This window comes from Lynx rufus, unplaced genomic scaffold (genome assembly GCF_022079265.1).
Source record: "Lynx rufus isolate CCGP_SWC_20201006 ecotype Redwood Valley unplaced genomic scaffold, mLynRuf1.p SCAF_21, whole genome shotgun sequence".
Classification (NCBI taxonomy): Eukaryota; Metazoa; Chordata; class Mammalia; order Carnivora; family Felidae; genus Lynx; species Lynx rufus.
The window spans coordinates 14,043,111-14,056,306 of NW_025814836.1; positions in this window are offsets into that span (position 1 = coordinate 14,043,111).

Here is a 13,196-nt window from a genome sequence, read left to right on the forward strand (position 1 = left end):
GTCTTTCCGGCCTTCTTTTCATGGGAGATGTAGACACATTTCCAAAATTGCTGTCACGTGCTGTGCCGATGATTTACTGCCACGAAATTCCTATCAAGCCTTTTCATCTCAGCCCAAGGCAATCCAATCCAATGCCACCATACTGAAATAAAATGCCAAGCGTGTGGTGTGGCCCAATGAACGATCAGAATATGGGAAGTGGGGCGCCTGGGCGACGCGTCCCGTTGAACGCCTGACTCCGGATTTCAGCTCAGGTCACGATCCCGGGGTCGTGGGATCAAGCCCCGCATTGGGCTCCATGCTGAGTGTGAAGCCTGCTAAAGATTCTTTCTCTCTCTTTCGCTGTCCCTCTGCCCCTCTCTCGTTCTCTCTCTCTCTCCCTCTAAAGAAAAATGATGGTAATTCTCCACGGATCTATTAGTTGTTGACTATCGGAATTATTAATGAATGAATGAATGCATTAGTTTCTAATTGGAAACAATTTTCCTCACCCTGGAGGGAGAATCTTACAAGAGCTGCCACTTACCATTTCGCACTGGCCTATCTCCAATGTCACGGCCTGTGTTAGCTGCTTCAGTGAATGCCGAGCTGGAAATAACCAGCTTTCTTCTAATAATGTAGAAAGTCTCCCATGAGTCCAGGTGTCACTACCCAGACTGAAATTAAGGATCAAGTGACTAATTACGGTGGGTCCTGGTGAGCCAGTGAAAGCCTAGACATGTCAGGCTACGGTGACTCACAGGACTTTACCAGAAAACACCCCAGATTGTCACCAACAAGACCCAGACTCTTACAAACTAGTGGGAATACCGTATTCCAGACTAATGAATTTCCCGTTTCCGTAATACAGCTGTACTCGGTATACCGTGTGCTCTTTGTAATCTAATTTCAGTTGAATTACTTTTGACAATCTGCTCAAAATGTGTTTATTACAGAGAATCATTATAGGAATAATTTCTTTTCCTCTTCAGCGTGCCTTTCCCCCCCACCCCACCCCCCTTCTTTTTCTCTGTCCCTCCTTTGAAATGTGCTTCCCTCTGGTAAACATATCAAATGAGTTGAGCAGTCCAAACTTCTTCCCTGTTCCGTTTCTCATCTCCTTAATCTCTTTCCTTTGTCCATCCTTTATCAAAGAAAGCAACGTCCTTTTCTTCAAGAGTTTTCCAAGCGGTTGACACACACGAGTTCAAGTTTTATGGACTTCGCCTTACATTACCCAGCCCCAAACTATTTCCTGAGGCTTTTCTATACCGGGCGCCTTCCTAGGCACGTGGCATGGAGAAATACAACTTGTGAGGGTCGCTACTCACAAGGAAATAAAATACACAGTGCTAAAAATTTTAAGCTTATTTATTTATTTGGAGAAAGAGAGAGAGAGAGCATGAGTGGAGGAGGGGCAGAGAGAGGGAGCGAGAGAATCCCTCTGTGCTGTCAGCCTGATGCGGGGCTCCAACTCCTGAACCTTGAGATCATGACCTGAGCCGAAACCAAGAGTTGGACGCTTAACCAGCTGAACCACCCAGGCGCCCCCACGGTGCTACACATTTTAAAGGGTCCTCATTTCAGTACGGATTCATTCATTCAATACTCGCTCAACTGTTTCTTTAATTTTCAATCGTGTTTAAAGAATAAGGCATTAAAGACACATGGGAAATTCCACCAAACAGCATCGGTAGTTCCCAGGTACCCACTTCCCCCCACAAAACATCGTGCGTAGTCATGACAGGTTTTCAAAACCAGGAAGTTGATGTCGGTACAAAACTGTTTACAGGCACTGTTTTGCATGACACATTTGAAGTGCTTTGGGCCTCAACAAAAGAGTGTTTCAAGGACTAGCTGCTCGACGGGGGCTGCTTTTGTCACCCAGGGGACATTTGGGCAATGTCCAGAGATGTTTTTGGTTATCACGAGTGCAACTATTTCTAGGGCATCCAAGTAATGATGAAGAAGAGGACAGCAGACCAGGCGAGACTGTGGAGTCCTAGGGAGCGCATGCCTGTCCAAAAGAAACGGCACGTGGGAGTTTGCCTTGTGAACACAGAGGCCAACTTTGGGTGGTCATCAGATTTGTCCTTAGAAAGCAGCCATTTGGGTTTTGAAATGGAGGCTCCTCATTTGAAATTTCAAAAACCAAATCCAGAGGCCCGCAATGTTTGTGAGGATTGCTGGGGGCGATATTACTGGGAGGGCATTGTAAGGTTAAGGTTGAAGCTAAGGTTAAGGTTAAGGTTAAGCTCGGTTAAGACTCGAGGTCACTGGCTAACTGTGGAATTTCTGAAAGTCCTTTGAGTGCTTGTCTCTGAGCCTCAGTTTCTCCGAGGGTAAAATGGAAATGATTTTCTGAGCCTCAGTTTCTCCGAGAGTAAAATGGAAATGATTTAAACCTCAGAGGATTATTTTGAGAATTACCTAAGACAAAGCGTGTGTGACTAGCTTAGAATTCTGCTTTGGATCAGATAGATATCTAATAGTTGCGCCATAATAGGACAAGGATGTTGGATATTTTTCTCTTTTCTACGGCACCCACTTCCCTGCTCATTGCTAACGAGCCACGGACACCTTGCGCCAGGCTGAGCCCTTCTCAGAGAGGAGAAGCTGATGGCTTACAATTACAAAAAACCAAACCAAACCAAACCAAACAGCAAGAAACTACCATTTCCGTAGTAGTTTATTGACTGTACGTAAGTATGGCTTCCTTCCTTCGCAACAGAATCTCCCGATGCTCATTTAGACAAACACCCCATACTTCTTAGACTTTGTTGAAAGGTACATTTGACTCCGTGCAGGCATCACTAATTTAACCATTTTGATTGAATTGGACAGAAGTGTACGTGACTAGACTATGTCAAAACTGCTGAATTCATAGGTGTATTCACTTAAAACGGATGTGCAGGCCTATTTCACTAGTGGATCCCTTGGGTCACTTGTTAAATCTCTAAGTATTACATCTATTTTTGCTTTCCTCCAGAGGGGAACTGTCTGTGCTCCCCGGGTATTCCAGCTTAACTCAATATTCCCTGGGCTTATAATTTGTTGACTCAAGTGTGGCATAGCTTCTATCATTAGCCACATCCACTCTGCTCTATTTTCCACAAGTAAGACCGAGAAACATAGGATTGTTGCCTATCACCCAGACCCAGAGGGAATTTCTGACCCACATTGTCTTGGAACAACCAGGCTCTGGGAATTGGGGGCAATTTTAGAGCCAAAGTGTATAATCTGTGCCAAATGCTGCCAGCGAGCTTGGGCAATTCGTGTATATTCTTTATTTTAAAATCTTCAAATGTCCGATTGGACTTATGCTTTGGTACGTATTAGGCACCTCTAATAAGGTAAGTTGTCTACAAGTGCCTGGGTGGGGAGAGTGGTGTTTGTTGCTAGATTATCTGCTCACAAGCAGTAAGCATGAGTTTTTCACAATGGGCACAGAGTTTAAGGCACTTGGTTGAAAAACAAGTATCTCCCCGTGTCTCTTCATTGTAGTATCCTTCTCACTTTAGATGAACTTGGAGGTTGTGCCGGTAAGGATAAGCTAAGTAAGTCACACTATGCAACAGTCCCAGCGACTTAGAAACAATGAGCATTATTTCCGTCTCAAGCTTCCTGCTCAAGGAGCATTGTTAGGGAGGGGAGGTTGCTTTTCTTATACCCCAGGGGGCCCGGTACATTGAGGCTCCTTCACCTGAGGACGGTATCATCTTAATTCCAGGCTTCCGGGGTCATGGTGGCAGGGGAAGAACATTTGGAGCATCAAACACTGCCTTTAAAAGCCTTCCCACTTAGAAGTGACACACTTCAGCTCCCCTTTTGTTGACCAAAGCAATCGCATGGGGCATGTGCCATCCAGAAGAAGAGGAGAGCCAGAAACCTTGGTGAGTTCTAGTACTTTCTATAGAAAGTATCTCGGGGATCTCAATAACGGAAAGAGTGTACATATCATGGATGGAGATAAAATAAGAAGCAAAGAGAAAACTCTTCAAAAACTATATATATACATATACATACATAAAAGCTTATATGTATATATGTGTATATATATAAAAAACTATGTATGTATATATACATGTACTATATAAAAACTATACATATATAAAAGCTTATATGTATATATAATTTATATTTCATATAGGAAAATATTATATATCATTACATATAATATATGTAAATAGAATATATATGTCCTATATAAATACGTATATATGTTAAATCTGATATATTTTTATACATAGTGTTGCATGATTAAGTTAGCTTAGGAAATGGTCTGTAATCTATCACTTAAAGATTTATAGCGCACAGTGCTTATTTACTCTGAAAAAGAAGGCAGCAAACAAATTTAACCTCTATAATGCGATTTTTTAAAATTTTTTTAATGTTTATTTATTTTTGAGAGAGAGAAAGACACAGTTTGAACTGGTGAGGGACAGAGAGAGAGAGGGAGACACAGAATCCGAAGCAGGCTCCAGGCTCCGAGCTGTCAGCACAGATTCTGATGCCGGGCTCGAACTCACGGACCAGAAGATCATGACCTGAGCCGAAGTTGGACGCTTAACCGACTGAGCCACCCAGGGGCCCCAATATAATGCTGTCTTTTCTGGCAGCTTTATTAAGGCGTGATGTATGTAATATAACATTCCCTAATTTTAAACAAAAAAATTCAGCGATTTTTAGTAGATTCACAAAGTTGTGCGGCGACCACCACAACCTACTATTAGAATGTTTCCATCACCCCAAAATGCCCCATATGCAATTAGTCAATCCCTGCTCCAACTCATAGAGCAGACAGTCAATAATCTGCTCTCTGTCTCGTCTCCATCGATGTGCCTTTCCTTGTCATTTAACATAAATCTTACCGTACACAGTCTTTTTGTGTATGTTTGGTTTCTTTTTACCCTGCAAGATGAGAATCAGAAACATTGCTGCAGGTATCAGTGGTTCCTTCCTTTTATTTCTGCATCGTATTCAGTTGTATAAATATTTTCTGCATCCATGCATCAACTGGTGAGGTTTCTAGTTTCTCTAAATCCTCACCCCAAATCGACATTGTCTGTCTTTCAATTATCACCATCCTGATGGGTGTGAGGTAGCATCTCATCGTAATTTTAATTTACTTTTTCCAGACAACTAATAATGTCGATCAATTTTCATACGCCTGTTAGCAATTCAGAGAGTTCTTTAGTGAAATGTTGTTTATAAGGATTGGTATTATTTATTTCATTTTTTTAATGCTTATAGACAGAGTGAGAGCAGGGGAGGGGCAGAGAGAGAGGGGGGGACACAGAATCCGAAGCAGGCTCCAGGCTCTGAGCTGTCAGCACAGAGCCCGACACGGGGCTCGAACCCGTGAACCGCGAGATGGTGACCTGAGCCGAAGTCAGACACTTAACCAACTGAGCCACCCTGGCGCCCTGTATTTCCTTAAATATTTAATAGAATTTGTTAGCCGAGCTCTCTGTACCTGAAATGTCTTTGTGTAAAAAATTTTAATTGCTTAATTTGTGTCTGTCTAGGAATTTATTTCATGTCCGTTTCACTTAAGTTGTCTAATTTTTTAGCAGAAGTTTTATGGGCATGCCCTTTAATCTTTTTAACTTTGATAGGGTTGTTAGTGATATCTCCTCTTTTATTCCTGATTTTTGATCATTTGCATTTTTGTTTTCCTTGTTTAGTCTAAATAAAAATTTGTCAGTTTTGTTGATCTTTTCAAATAAGAACTTTCTTTTTTTTTTTCCTAATTTTGTTTTTGTTTTCTATAATTTAAACTTTATTATCTCCTTCCTTCTTTTGATTTGACTTCAGGATGACAGTATTTTTCCAGTTTTTTAAGTAAGCTTTAGTTTTGATTGGTAATCTTTCTTCTTTTCTAATATAGGCATATATGTATACGTAATTTTTTGATATAGTGTGTTTTCATTTTAATTCACTCAAAATATTTTCTAATTTTCTCTGTGTTTATTCTTTAAGACATACTTTTTTTTTTTAGAAAGTGTATGTTTAATTTCCAAATATTTGGGGATTCCTCAAATTTCTTTCTATTGTTAACTTTTATTTGAATTCCATTGTGGTCGGAGAATATGTTTTGCGTGATTTCAGTTCGTTTACATTTCTTGAGACTCGTTTCGTGCTTAGCGTGTAGTCTACTTTGGTGAATATTCCAAGGTAGAACTTAAAGACAGTGTACATTCTACTATAAGTGGGTATGGTGTTCAATGGGTATCAATTAGTTCAAGTTAGTTGAGAGTGTTGCTCAATTCTTGTATGTCCCTAATGATTTTTGGTCTAAGTGTTCCAGACCAACTCAGAGTATACTGTTACTGGGAGCGTAGCAAGGAAATCTCCAACTCTTATTTTTGACATTGCCTATCTCCTTTCAGTTATGTTTGGTTTCGCTTCATATATCTTGGGACTCTTTAGTTGGATGTATAAGTGTTTATAATTTTTATATTTTCTTGATGAATGGGCCATACTGATCGTTAGGAAATGTCTCGTTTTCATAGTAATTTTTTTTTTTTTTTTTTACTTTCAAGTGTGTTTTGTCTGACACTTTTGTGTATTTTGTGTAACTCTCTTATGGGTAAAATTTGCATATTTTTTCCAAACTCTTACTTTCAATCTGTTTGTGTCTTTGAACTTCAAGTGTGTGTCTTTAAGACATGGAGTTTGAACTTGCTGCTAATCCAGTGTGACAATCTCTGACTTTTTAATGGACTGTTTAAGTCACTTTTTTTTTAAGTAAGTCACACTGTTTTTTTTTTTTTTTTTTAATTTTTTTTTTCAACGTTTATTTATTTTTGGGACAGAGAGAGACAGAGCATGAACGGGGGAGGGGCAGAGAGAGAGGGAGACACAGAATCGGAAACAGGCTCCAGGCTCCGAGCCATCAGCCCAGAGCCTGACGCGGGGCTCGAACTCCCAGACCGCCAGATCGTGACCTGGCTGAAGTCGGACGCTCAACCGACTGCGCCACCCAGGCGCCCCAAGTCACACTGTTTTAAGCAACTTTTTTTCAGTTAATATAATCATTTATGTGGTTGAATTTCTTGAAATTCAACCACATCAATTAAAAATAAATAAATGACAAATTTGTTGTTTTCTGTGTCTTATATGTGATAAGTCATTTTTTTTTCTCTTGCGACTTTTAAGATTCTCTTTGCCTTTAAATTGACTATGGTATGTTTTCACTCTTATGTGGATCCTGAGAAACTTAACAGAAACCCATGGGGGAGGAGAAGGAAAAAAAAGAAAAAAAAAAAGAGGTTAGAGTGGGAGAGAGCCAAAGCATAAGAGACTCTTAAAAACTGAGAACAAACTGGGCGTTGATGGAGGGTGGGAGGGAGGGGAGGGAAGGTGATGGGCATTGAAGAGGGCATCTTTTGGGATGAGCACTGGGTGTTGTATGGAAACGAATTTGACAATAAATTTCATATAATAAAAAAAATAAATTGACTATGGTATGTCTGTATATGGATCTGTATGCTTATCCTATGCTTACAGTTTGTTGAGCTTCTCGGGTAGGTACCTTAATGTTATTCATTAAGTTGGGGAAGCTTTTCTTTTTAATGGAGTTGATTTTTAGGACTGTTTTAGGTTCACAGAAAAATTGAACAGAAAGTATGGAGTCCCTTCCCATGTACCCTCTCCCCTTATACCCTGTCAACCTCCCACCCCGTAGTGCTACATTTGCTGCAATTGATGGACCTATGTTGCCACATTGTTATCACCTAAAGGCCATAGTTGACGTTAGAGTTTACTGGTGATCTAAGTGGCTCTGTCACACGATGGATAGCGCGTTGGACTTCAATTCGTGATGTCACACGTTTTAAGGCTTTTGACAAGTATCTAATGGCAAGTATTCACTCTTACAGTATCATATAGGATAGTTTCTCTGCCTTAAAAATCCTCTTTTCACCAAATTTGGGAGGTTGTTACCCGTAATTTCTTGACCTGTTTTTTTCTGCTGATTCTCACTAATTTCTCATTCTGAGCTTTCCATTAAATGTATGTTGATGTGGTTCGTGATGGCCCATACTTCTCTGAGGCTTTGTTCATTTATCTTCATTCCGTGTTCTTTGGATGAAATAATTTCTATTGATCTATCTTTCATTTCACCGATTCTTTTATTTTCCAGACAAAGCTGCTCTTGAACTCCTCTGGTAAATTTCTCATTTCGGTTATTGCAACGTTTCAGCTACAGAATTTGCATTTCTGTTGTCCCTCCACCCAATATATATTCATACGCCTCCAAATAGATACTATGCATGTATTAATGTATGTGTTTACTATGTATAATATATAGATGTATCTTTTAGGAGTAATTTTTTCTGTTTATCGATACTTTCTCTTCGGTAAGTCCTTGTTGCCATGCTTTCTTTTAATTCTTTAAGCGTGATTGTCCTTAATTTTTTTGAACATATTTTAAGTAATCACTTTGAAGTCTTTGTGTGTGAAGGTTAACATCTGGGTCTCCTCAGAGAATCTTTAGTGACTGCTTTCCTGTTGAATTGAGTCACGGTTTAATGTTTTCTCGCCTGTCTTATAAATTTTTGTAGAAAACCGGACTTGCTGGAAAATGTATTTCAGCAATTCTGGATTCTGAAACCTCCCCCTACCCACTCTTCTGCTGTTTGTTTGTTTAGTGTTTTGTGAGGCAGAATTACGGGGATTCCGTTTTCCAAACAAACAGCGCGTGGCAGCCGGGGACTCTAAATTTCCTGCTTTCGGGGCGCCTGGGTCACTTGGTTCAGCATCGGACTCTTGATTTCAGCTTAGGTCATGATCTCACGGGTTCGTGAGTTCAAGCCCCGCGTCTGCCCCCATGTTGGCGGTGTGGAGCCTGCTTAGGATTCTCTCTCTCTCCCTTTCTCTTTGTCCCTCCCCGCACTGTCTCTCTCTCTCTCAGAATAAACTTAAATAAATAAATAAATAGATAAATCAATTTCCTTCTTTCCTGTTTAAATTTTGTTTTTATTTTTAATCCTGGATTTCTAGAGGTTGTCCCGAATCCATAAATCTTTCTTGAGTTTTTGGTTACCAGCCCAGCTGACGATTGGCCACGGGTTGCTCTCAAGCATTTCACAAGCCGGTAAGGCTTCCGTCCTTTGCCAATGGACCTGAATGTGAAGTTAGAAGTTTCATTCAAAGGTCAGTTCATTTCAAAGCCTTCTTCGGCTTTTATTTTCCCTGTTTTTGTTATGTGTGTACAAGACTTAACATTCAGCCAAAGATACAGTGGCAGTTGGGGCCCCCTCTGGTTTTCCTTGAGAGTGTGTGTGGCCTTGAACAGGTGTATAGGTTTCCAGACTGCCAGGGTTACGTGAGATCCAGACTGCCAGGGTTACGTGAGAACTTCTCAAGGCTCGCTGTGCCTGTCTTATTTTCCAAGTCTGACGGGTAAATCCCTGGTTCCTAGCTTTTGGCTTTCCCCAACCAGAATGTGATCTCAATCTATGTGCAACACCGGTCGGTGAAATGTCTTTGTTCATCAGTCGAATCTCTACGCGTGAGATTTTTTTCATGTTTCACTCCAAGTCAGCCCTCTGTGTCGGTGAAGCTGTTGGTTTGCGTGGCCTACCCCACACCGATAGGACTACGGAGCCCTCAGACTTGATGTGGAGGGGGTCCAAGCAGCCTCAGCTGAGAACACAGCTCTTCACTTGAGTTCCCGCCATTTTGCTTTAATAAATCCTCCTTGGTGTGTTAGGTGCCTTGGGTTGATTTTCCGAAATAAGTTGCGCTTGACAATTTTGTCCAGTTTCACAATTTTTCGGAGGAGGGTTTGCCGGGCTTCTCATGCTGTCCCTCCAAACCCCTATGTCCTTATTGCCATTTTCAGCAATATTTCCACGACTTATTTGACATTAGAAAAATTTTTTAAGCCACACCTGCTAGCCGTTGGCGAACGTGGTCGTTCTTGCAGACACTTTGGGAAACACTGACGTAGATGAAATGGGCAAAGATTATTTCAGTCGAAATTACTTTTCATAGAGTCCACCATTCACACCTGAATCCATGCCGGTCAAAACGCTTTGAGCTATGGGGAGGGACAGGGAACACAGAGCTCTAAATCAGATGGCAAACTGTAGACTAGAGCCGGTCTGAGGATATGCGTTGTGTAAGCTGTACCAAATCTCCGATATTTAGTTGGGAGATGATGCATAGAAATCCAGATTCAGATTTTTCCTTTCAGAAAAAAAATCTCACAGTACTATACCGTTCCTACACAGCAAAAATAAGTTACTGGTTAAACAATGAAACACACACGGTTCCTCCCTTCCGACCCAGAGATCATTTGAGTGTTTTGCATCAGCTCTCCATGAAGTGTTCAGGTTAATGAAGCCTATTTGCTCATATGCTGTTATCTGTGGTCTTGCTTCAAGCTCACCAGTCGCAGGATCCTAGCTCGTAGCTTCTTGTTCAAAACCAGAGCCATAGGGCCACATTCTCAAGCTTGATTTTCATCCAGACCGATGGCAGGAGTGTGCAAGATGGCTGGTCACTGTTAAGGGTGTCATCAGTAAAACTAGGTAGAGCTTTGTGGCTCTCTTGGTGATGGACCCCTCATTTTTTTTTTAATCTCTGGGCTCTGACATGGATATGTACATATACTTGGGTGGCTTTAAGTTACAATCAAGCAACTTTATAGATGAATGCAATGGGTTGGAGAAGGAGCCAGGAGTTTAGGTAGGAAGCAATATCTCTGACCAGCAGTCAGGAAGCCCTTCTAAAGAGATGAGATTTCAAGAATCATTTTTAGAGTTAGGAAGGAAAGCTTGGAAGAACCAAGGAGTGGAGGGCAAAGAGGCACATAAGTGGCAGATGAAAAAGAAGGCTTAAGGGCGGTAAGTAAGCGAGAGACCCAAAAAGTTACTGAGAGAAGAGTCATAACAAAAGTAAATGGAGGGGCACCCAGGTGGCTCAGTCGATTAAGCGTCTGACTCCTGATTTTGGCTCCGGTCATGATCTCACAGTTCGTGGGTTCGAGCCCCGCACTGGGCCCTGCGCTGACAGTGCCGGGCCTGCTCGGGATTTTCTCTCTCTCCTTCTCTCTCTGCCCCTCCCTGCTCACCCTCTGTCTCAAAAATGAATCCATATTTTTTTTTTTTAGAAGTGAATGGCATAGGCATTAAGAAAAAAAATGCTAGTTTTTAAAAATTTTCCTGAATTCTTTATGATGAATGTTTGCAGCCTACCAGTCTCCAGGCACTTTTATCGGGACTCCTTCCTTCTTACGGTCCCCACCCTTCTGCACCCCAGGGTCCTCCAAAAAGCCTCCTCCCCTAATGCCGCCTAATTCAGGAGAATCCTCTCCTAATTCAGAAGAATCCTCTCCTAATTCAGAAGAATCCCAAAGCCTTATGACTATTAGAAAAGGTGGCTGGCTCTCAGTAGGTCCATTGATTCCTCCCCCCACCACTTTTTTTCGTGAGTCCCCCGTTCGCTCACCTTTTAGTGACTTAGCAGAAATAGAATTCATTTCTTTCCCCAGGTTCACTGTGGAGTTGAATGTTAGACTTTTGTGCCTTACAAAGTCACCGTCACCGAGCCAAAATCAATATTAATCATATACAGCTTGATACTGTAATTGAATAGTTTTTACACAGATGATATTAACTGATAAAATATGGCATCCTCATGAGAAAACATTACCTTGAAATATTAGCGTTATGATATGTTAATTTCTTTGGAGGATATGACTACAGATATATGAGCAGAGGTAAATTTTCCAGCACTTCGGCTGACAAATTCCATGTCAACATAACTCTCAAGAATTTGTATTACTACTCGGCGATGACTTATATGATGATGTATAACAACTTAAGGGGTTTTAAAATGCAGTATTTTGACTAATGTGGTTTGGTAAATAGCATTTGTGATTAGCTCCTTTTCTTTTTCTCCCCCCAATTTCTGCAATACTGACAAAAGCCTGTAATAATAATAAAAATCACCTCTCCAAATGGAAAATGCCCTACTCCATCACCAACCGTTCCTGGGAACGCTCCAAGTTCCGTGCAGAACGGAGATCTGGGAGCCCTGCAAAGTCAGTTACACGCTGTACTCATTGTCATATTAGCGCCTCTCATTTCTATCTGGGCGTTTGGCCTCAAACGATAGTTTCTATGAACTTTTGCCAGGGTGATTCATTCTACATAAACCATATGACACTGAGAGAGGCTTTGAGCCCCCTGTGCTGTCTCTGAGGAAAAGCTTAGGGTGAATCTGTCATTCTGATGCCCTTAAATACAAGGAGTGTGAACCGGTCCCCGGAGAGCTTGGTTCAGGAACGGTGCCTACACTTCTTAACATTTGGCCTAGTTGCAGAGATTCTGTCTCTTTGAGAGACAACCGTTGCAGACATGGTGGTCATTTGTAGCCATTTTATTTGCCCCAGTGACAAATAGTCCCAGCATCCCCTTCTCCTGGAAATTGAGAACAGGAGTGGCCTCTTGGGGTTTTCCTGGATACCTACCGTCTCTTGTCAAATGAGGCCAGTGTCCATCTCATGCTCATCTCCTGGCCCATGTCATTTGGAAGCTATTAGCTCTCGACTAAGAACTGTCTCATAGAAATCTCTCCCCTTTTTCTGTTTCTCTGCCTCGGCCCAGCACTCTGATATTCTCCTCGGAGAACGATAAAAAGCCTTTACGCAGCAAAGGAAACAATCAACAAAACTAAAAGGCAACCAGCAGAATGGGGGAAGATGTTTGCAAATGATGTATTGGATGAAGGGTTAGTATCCAAAATCTACACAGAACTTACCAAACTCAACACCTGAGAAACAAATAATCCAGGGAAGAGATGGGCAGAAGACATGAATACATACTTTCCCGAAGAAGACGTCCAGATGGCCAACAGACGCATGAAAAGATGCTCAACATCACTCCTCATCAGGAAAATACAAATCAAAACCACACTGAGATACCACCTCACGCTGGTCAGAGTGCCTAAAATGAACAACTCAGGAAACAAGGGATGTGGGCAAGGATGCGGAGAAAGGGGAACCCTCTTGCACTGCTGGTGGGAATGCAAACTGGTGCAGCCGCTCTGGAAAACAGTGTGGAGGTTCCTCAAAAAATTAAAAATAGAACCACCCCACAACCCAGCAACCCTTTGGAATTTACCCAAAGGAGACAGGAGTGCCGACTCACAGGGGCATGTAAACCTCACCAACGTTTATAGCACCACTATCAACAACAGCCCAA